Source organism: Oncorhynchus clarkii, chromosome 20 (genome assembly GCF_045791955.1).
Source record: "Oncorhynchus clarkii lewisi isolate Uvic-CL-2024 chromosome 20, UVic_Ocla_1.0, whole genome shotgun sequence".
Lineage (NCBI taxonomy): Eukaryota > Metazoa > Chordata > Actinopteri > Salmoniformes > Salmonidae > Oncorhynchus > Oncorhynchus clarkii.
This window is the reverse complement of record NC_092166.1, coordinates 54,084,701-54,093,744: the sequence shown is the minus strand read 5'-3', so window position 1 is coordinate 54,093,744 and position 9,044 is coordinate 54,084,701.

The window sequence follows — 9,044 nt, the reverse complement described above, 5'->3', positions numbered from 1 at the left end:
TCATGGAAAGAGCAGGTGTTCATAATATTTTGTACACTCAGTGTATATACAAAAATAAAGGGAACACTTAAACAACACAATGTAACTCCAAGTCAATCACACTTCTGTGAAATCAAACTGTCCACTTAGGAAGCAACACTGATTGACAATACATTTCACATGCTGTTGTGCAAATGGAATAGACAACAGGTGGAAACTATAGGCAATTAGCAAGACACCCCCAATAAAGGAGTGGTTCTGCAGGTGGTGACCAGACCACTTCACAGTTCCTATGCTTCCTGGCTGATGTTTTGGTCACTTTTGAATGCTTTCACTCTAGTGGTAGCATGAGACGGAGTCTACAACCCACACAAGTGGCTCAGATAGTAGAGTTCATCCAGGATGGCACATCAATGCGAGCTGTGTCAAGAAGGTTTGCTGTGTCTGTCAGCATAGTGTCCAGAGCATGGAGGAGCTACCAGGAGACAGGCCCGTACATCAGGAGACGTGGAGGAGGCCGTAGGAGGGCAAAAACCAGCAGCAGGACTGCTACCTCCTCCTTTGTGCAAGGAGGAGCAGGAGGAGCCCTGCAAAATGACCTCCAGCAGGCCACAAATGTGCATGTGTCGGCTCAAACGGTCAGAAACAGACTCCATGAGGGTGGTATGAGGGCCCAACGTCCACAGGTGGGGGTTGTGCTTACAGCCCAACACTGTGCAGGATGTTTGGCATTTGCCAGAGAACACCAAGAATGGCAAATTCGCCACTGGCACCCTGTGCTCTTCACAGATGAAAGCAGGTTCACACTGAGCACATGTGACAGACGTGACAGAGTCTGGAGACGCCGTGGAGAACGTTCTGCTGCCTGCAACATCCTCCAGCATGACTGGTCAGTCATGGTGTGGGGTGGCATTTCTTTGGGGGGCCGCACAGCCCTCCATGTGCTCGCCAGAGGTAGCCTGACTGCCATTAGGTACCGAGATGAGATCCTCAGACCCCTTGTGAGACCATATGCTGGTGCGGTTGGCCCTGGGTTCCTCCTAATGCAAGACAATGCTAGACCTCATGTGGCTGGAGTGTGTCAGCAGTTCCTGCAAGAGGAAGGCATTGATGCTATGGACTGGCCCGCCCGTTCCCCAGACCTGAATCCAATTGAGCACATCTGGGACATCATGTCTTGCTCCAGCCACCAACGCCACTTTGCACCACAGACTGTCCAGGAGGTGGCGGATGCTTCAGCCCAGGACTGGGAGGAGATCCCTCAGGAGACCATCCGCCACCTCATCAGGAGCATGCCCAGGCGTTGTAGGGAGTTCATACAGGCACGTGGAGGCCACACACACTACTGAGCCTCATTTTTACTTGTTTTAAGGACATTACATCAAAGTTGGATCAGCCTGTAGTGTGCTTTTACACTTTAATTTTGAGTTCTGACTCCAAATCCAGACCTCCATGGGTTGATAAATTTGATTTCCATTGATAGTTTTTGTGATTTTGTTGTCAGCACATTCAACTATGTAAAGAAAAAAGTATTTAATAAGAATATTTCATTCATTCAGATCTAGGATGTGTTATTTTAGTGTTCCCTTTATTTTTTTGAGCAGTGTACATATTTACAACTATTTTTCAGTTTTATACAGTTAAAACTTCTTACGGCTGAAATCCCGTTAACAGGATCGATATGACAACAGCCAGTGAAAGTGCAGGGTGCCAAATTCAAACAGAAATCTCATAATTAAAATTCCTCAAACATACAAGTATTATACACCATTTTAAAGATAAACATGTTGTTAATCCCACCACAGTGTCCGATTTCAAAAAGGCTTTACGACGAAAGCATACCATGCGATTATGTTAGGTCAGCACCTAGTCACAGAAAAACACAGCCATTTCGAGCCAAAGAGAGGAGTCACAAAAAGCAGAAATAGAGATAAAATTAATCACTAACCTTTGATGATCTTGATCAGATGACACTCATAGGACTACATGTTACACAATGCGTGTATATTTTGTTCGATAAAGTTCATATTTATATCCAAAAATCTCAGTTTACATTGGCGCGTTATGTTCAGTTTTGCTTCCAAAACATCCGGTGATTTTGCAGAGAGCCACGTAAATTTACAGAAATACTCATAATATACATTGATAAAAGATACAAGTATTATGCATGGAACTTCAGATAAACTTCTCCTTAATTCAACCGCTGTGTCAGATTTCAAAAAAGCTTTACGGAAAAAGCACACAATGCAATAATCTGAGAACAGCCCTCAGAGACCAAAACAAGCCATACAGATACCCGCCATGTTGTGGAGTCAACAGAAGTCAGAAATAGCATTATAAATATTCACTTACCTTTGATGATCTTCATCAGAATGCACTCCCAGGAATCCCAGTTCCACAATAAATGTTTGTTTTGTTCGATAAAGTCCATCATTTATGTCCAAATACCTCCTTTTTGTTCGCGTGTTTAGTTCACAAATCCAAATTCAGGAGGCGCAGGCCAGATGAAAAGTTAAAAAGTTTCATTACAGTTCGTAGAAACATGTCAAACGATGTATAGAATCAATCTTTAGGATGTTTTTATCATAAATCTTCAATAATATTCCAACCGGACAATTCCTTTGTCTTTAGAAATTAAAAGGAACGCAGCTCACTCTCACGGCCGTGCGCATGACTTAGCTCATGGCATTCTGTCAGACCTCTTAGTCAAACAGCTCTTATTCGCTCCCCCTTCACAGTAGAAGTCTGAAACAAGGTTCTAAAAACTGTTGACATCTAGTGGAAGCCTTAAGAAGTGCAATCGGACCACATTTTACACTGTATCTTGGATAGGCAAAGACTTGAAAACCTACAAACCTCAGATTTCCCACTTCCTGGTTGGATTTGTTTCTCAGGTTTTTGCCTGCCATATGAGTTATGTTATACTCACAGACATCATTCAAAAAGTTTTAGAAACTTCAGAGTGTTTTCTATCCAAATCTACTAATAATATGCATATCGTAGCTTCTGGGCCTGAGTAGCAGGCAGTTTACTCTGGGCACCTTATTCATCCAAGCTATTCAATACTGCCCCCAGCGATAAGAAGTTAAAAGTGGCGAAGTGTGTAAACAAGGATACTTGTCCATAGAGCGACGAGTGAGTAAAAAGGATAAATGTCCATTGGGGGGTGAGGGGTACAGGGGAAGGGAGGAGCAGGCAGATGGGGGGAGGAGGGGAACAGGGGGAGCAAGCAGCTGACTAGGAGGAGTAGAAGCTATTGGCCAGTCTGCCAGTTTTTGCCATGATGCTTCTATATTGCCTGCGTCTGAGTGATGAAAGTGGGGAGAACAGGCCCCTGATGATCTTCTTGGCCTTCCTGTGACACCTGGTTTTTTAGGTGTCCTGGAGGGCAGGCAGTGTGCACCCGATGGTGCATTTGGCTGAGCATACCACCCTCTGTAGAGCCTTGCGGTCAGCGGTGGTGGTGTTGCCGTACATGGCTGTGATGCAGCCCAACAGTATGCTCTTGATGGTGCTCCTGTAGAACACTGTGAGGGGCCTTGGGGACAGAGGTCCCTGATGATCTTGGGACAGGACCCAGTTGCATAGGGAGGAATTCAGTCCCAGGGCCGAGAGCTTTGTGGTGAGCTTAGAGGGTACTATGGTATTGAAGATGGATGTAGTCGATAGTGCAATGGTGATTGAATCATCCGCGGATCTGTCAGGGTGATGTGGTCTTTGGCTAGCCTCTCAAAGCACTTCATGATTACCGGAAGTGAGTGCTACGGGTCAGTATTCATTCAGTTCCTTTCCCTTTCTTGAAAAATCACTTGCAGGCCAGTTTCGTCCCACAGGGCTCCTGTTGCCGACTCTTGCTCTAATGCATGAAATGGTTAATAAAACAAAAAATTTCAATCAAAGGTGGCCACATAACATTTTGAGTTGTTTACACATACATGTAGTTTATTGCAACTATAAATTACCTGATACATTTTGTTTTGGCCAAATGGCAACTACCCATTTTCAGTGGCCTCCTCTTTCTCCTCAATGAGTGCGAAAAAGCTCAATAATTTGTGTACTTGCGTGACTCACTCTAGCTTTTTGTGTGACTGTGATGTAACCACAAGACATAACTCTATAATCTTGCCAATCACAGTCTGATTGAGTTACATCGATCCTCTCAAACTAAAGTGAGAGTTCATGAGTAAGGAAATTACTCATGAGTAGGATTATAGACATACCACCCACGGAGAGATGAAACATACACCTTCTAATGTACTCAAGGAAGCAATGAATACTAAATCAAAGTTTGAATCAACTTCACTTCTTTTCATCCTTATACCTGGAAATGGATCCATACGCCATGTCATCATTTCCTACCTATCTGCTGCTGTGTCCACAGAGAGCCAATCAGCCGTGTCAAGGACAGCTCACCATCACTGTTTACATCTGTTCTACAGCATGTCTCAGCCAATTCAAACATAAGACATGCTGAGATCACTTCTGGGACAACCAGAACTAAAATATTGCGTCAGATGCTCCATTAAGTTCTGGAGGGAGACTAGCGAGAAAGCAAGAGCAGAAGCGAGAGGTTTTACTAGGCCTAAAATCTGTCACAAAAATAAGCCCAGGAAGTGAGGAATTGTAATCAGAAAATGTAATCAAATGACATTTTATTGGTCACATACATGGTTAGCGAGTGTAGTGTAATGCTTATGCTTCTAGATCCGAGCAGTATCTAACAGGTAATATCTAACAAATTCCACAACAAAACCAAATACACACAATCTAGTAAAGGAATGGGACGAGAACATATAAGTATAAAATATATGGATGAGCAGTGACAGAGCAGCAATAGATAGTGAAGGATACAGTATACAGTATATGAGATGAGAAATGTGAGATATGTAAACATTCTTAAAGTGGCCAATAATATCAGGTCTGTAGGTAGGCAGCCACCTCTCTGTGTTAGTGGTGACTGTTTAATAATCTGATGGCCTTGAGACAGAAGCTGTTTTTCAATCTCTCTGTCTCAGCTTTGATGCACCTGTACTGACCTCACCTTCTGGATGGAAGTGGGGTGAACAGGCAGTGGCTCGGGTGGTTATTGTCCTTGCCTTCCTGTGACATCAGGTGTTGTAGGTGTCCTGGAGGGCAAGTAGTTAGCCCCCGGTGATGCGTTGTCCAGACCTCAACACCCTCTGGAGAGCCCTGCAGTTGTGGGCGGTGCTACAGCCCGACAGGATGCTCTCAATTGTGCATCTTTAAAAGTTATATGTTTTTCAGCCTCCTGAGGTTGAAGAGGCGCTGTTGCGCCTTCTTCACCACACTGTCTGTGAGCGTGGACCATTTGAGTTTGTCCGTGATATGTACACAGAGGAACTTAAAACTTTCACCTTCTCCACTGCTGTCCCATCGATGTGGATAGGGGGTGCTCGGTTTGCTGTTTGCTGAAGTCCATGATGGACTCAAATAATTGCTAATTTGCCTCGTGTGTCACGAATCCCGCCGAAGATGGTGCCTCTTCCTGTTCGGGCGGCGATCGGCGGTCGTAGTCACCGGCCTACTAGCTGCCACCGATCCCCTTTTCTGTTTCATTTAGTTGTGTCTAATTAGCTGCACCTGTTTCGTGTTTAGGTTGTGGGCTATTTAAACCCAATAGGCCCGCCGACTTTTGTGCGGGCTTGTTTTTATGTTTATGGTGTGTGATTATTTTGTGGTATTAATTTTTCCGATCAGTTTCGTCCTGTTTGTTTGGACTGGGTCTTTACGCGCCCTTGTGTGTGGCGCGACCGTCTCTCAGTTTTTTGGGAAAATAAAGATCCACATCTTTTGAACTACCCTGCTCTCTGCGCCTTACTCCTCCACCCACTACTTATAGAGGCCGTGACATTGTGAGGCTTATTTGATAGAATATACATTTTGTAATGGTTAGGTTGTTATACACTGACATAAGTGGACACACGTGTCATTTGAAATAAATGACTTCACGACAGCATCGTGCATGTGATCATAGAGATAGATGATTCACCATGGATATAACCTGTTTTAGCATGGACATTACCATTGAGGGCTTTCGCCATTTTAAAGTGGTCAACTGGGTGGGGATTCCAATGAGTTGGGAGCAATCTGCTAATGAAGAAGACGAAAATGGACTACTTTAAAATTGTCCATGCTGTCACAGAGACTATAATAGCACAGATACAAAGATGAAACCTCTATCTATCTCTAAGGCCTGTTGTTCACACGTGTATCTGCCCTCTCATTGGCTAGAATGGTCCAACCTGATCTTGCCTCTTCCCCTCTGCCTTGCATCTTTGAGGAATTGTATTTCCATTGTTAGAGCGGTCACTAGACAATCTTTGGAGTAGCGAAGTCTCCACCCCCCTAAACAGAATCTCTCAACCAGTTTCGGGCAAGTCTATGGGTCACATGTCCCCTCCCATTCCGAAATCTGAAAGATGCGAGCGCCTGTGAAATCGTGATTTGTCCAAATGATCAGTGACGGAAAATCAGGACACTGGAACAAAGTTACTTCTTAGTCATTGCATCCCACAGTCTGTTGACAGCAGTGGAGGATGCTGAGGGGAGGAGGGCTCATAGTAATAGGTCTATCATTGACCAGAAGTACTTGTAAGCTCTGGGGATAAAACGTTTATCCTGATGGCACATCATGCTCTGAATTGACGATCCTGCCATTGAAACATTAAGGGAGCTCGGTAAGACAAATGAAAAAGACAGATGTATATTCAAATAAATCTATTCAGGAAATACATTTCTAGGGATATGTCACCTACTCCAGTGTTTTGAGTGTCTAAGGCCGGGTTTCAATCCAATTGCGTGCAATTTCCGATTGAGCCAACATATACAGCATTTACTGTGAATGGAATACCCACAAATGTGGAAACGTTGCCTTGAAAATACTATTTTCTGGTCGCTCCCAGCACTAGTCATAACCCAATAGAGAGCTTGTGATGAGGTTTTGTCCTCATGATGAATCCCTATGAGCAAAAGATTTGAAAAGACATTGACAACCTTTCAACGTCTTCTGCTCACTAGGATGAATGTGTCATTACTGTGGATATTCACCGGCTGGAGACTCATCCTTTGTTTCTGAGAACAAATCTATCTTGGCCTAGCCATCACCCATCCTGACCTTCTTACCTTAAGAGATCAGCACACACACACACTTGCATGCATAAAAGTAATCACACACGTGCACACACATGCATGATTACAAAGGCATGCATGCACAAACGCAATCACAATTACAGGGTAAATGGTTCTAAATAATGTATCCCATGACCCCATCAGCTGACAAAATCAATCAGGTGATCAGATGCTCCCGGGTCAAGTCTTTCACTCATTAAACCCTCATCTTTCGCTCTCTCCTTTTGTCTCATTCAATCCATCTCTATGCAGGGTCAGTAGGTCCACCTTCTGCAGTCAAGGTGTTGCCATTTGCATTTTTCCATTTTGATTGGAGTGAGCTTCCAATTACTTTGTCATTTACATAAATCATTTTGTGAGGAATAATTTAGATGACTGATGCATGTGCCCTCCCTTTTTTTCTAGCTTTCAAGCCTGACACTCATCCTTTTCCTCCTAGCCGCTGCTAGTCCCTATTGAATGTGTGCATACCTTTTCTAACACTGTCATCTTATATTAGAAAGAACACAGGGCACAACACAGGATTGGTCAGAGAGGAGGGAAACAATGTCATAATAATGGAGAGAGAGAGTGAGAGATTTATTTTAATCCTCATTTGGATTAATCTTCCAAGAGTCAAACACTAAAATGCAATTTATAATACAATCCCATTTTCACATATAACAGAGAGAGGGATACATAGGAAAGAGTGTCAGGTAAAAAGAGAGACCCACCCTCTGGGACCGCTGCCATTTCTGACTCTCCAGTCACAGGAGTGTACTGTGTGTTATGAAACAGAATATTAAATATAAAGACATCACAATTCAGTGTTATGCTATTTTATCTGTCCATGTCTGACTACCAAATACGAACAGTATGTGGTCCCTTCATGATATCTTTGGAATATGTTTCTTTGACCCATAGTTCAGTTTTACTTTCATGAAGACCTTCACATCCCCGAGTCTTCTTCACATTGGCTGGGATGTGTTCTTCAGGGCACTCTGTAGCAAAAACACTTAAAAACAGAAAACAAAACGGAGTGTTTCTTATTGGACAAGTCGAGGTTGTCTCATCCTGTTTTAGTCTGTTGTCATTCATTTTGTGCCAAATTAACACTGCTCGGGGCTGCTCTATAACATTCTTACGAGCCAGAGATGGAAAAGGGAAGTATGGCTTAATTACTTTGACTACGTGGCGGATGACAGTTTAGGCTTCCCACAAAGCAGATGTCAAAGCTCAGGAGAAGACCCAGATGCAGACCGTTTCGAAGTAATGAAAGTTTATTACAAAAACAGGGGAGGCAGGCCAACGACAGGTCAAGGGCCGGCAGAGGTCAGTAAACCAGAGCAGAGTCCGAAAGGTACAGAACGGCAGGCAGGATGAGGGCAGGCAGAGGTCCGTAATCAAGGGTGGAATAACAAGGTACAGAATGGTCAAAAACCGGGGAAGCTAGAAAACAGGAACTAGAGACAGACAGGAGCATGGGAAAACCACTGGTAGGCTTGACAAAACAAAACGAATTGGCAACAGAGAACACCGGTATAAGTACACTGGGGATAATGGGGAAGATGGGTGATGGGTGAAGACAAGCACAAAGACAGGTGAAACAGATCAGGGTGTGACAGCAGAAAAAGCAACTTTTGTTTCCATTACATGACACAAAAGTAAGCAAATACAAAATAGACACATAATATAAATAATAACTAGAGGAGATGAAATGTGTGTGGATGTGTTCAGCGGATGATTCCATGTTTTCTTTGGGAATTTGGCAATTAGGTTAGAGTGGAAAAGCAAACAGTGGCTTTGTCCTATTTTCCTTTCTCCCGGTTGCCATTGGAAAAGGCCTGACTGTAAACATTGAGAACACAGAGGAATTGATGCAGATGAAATGCTGCTTGGATAGGGTGTGTTTAACTGTGTACAGAGTTTGTGTATGA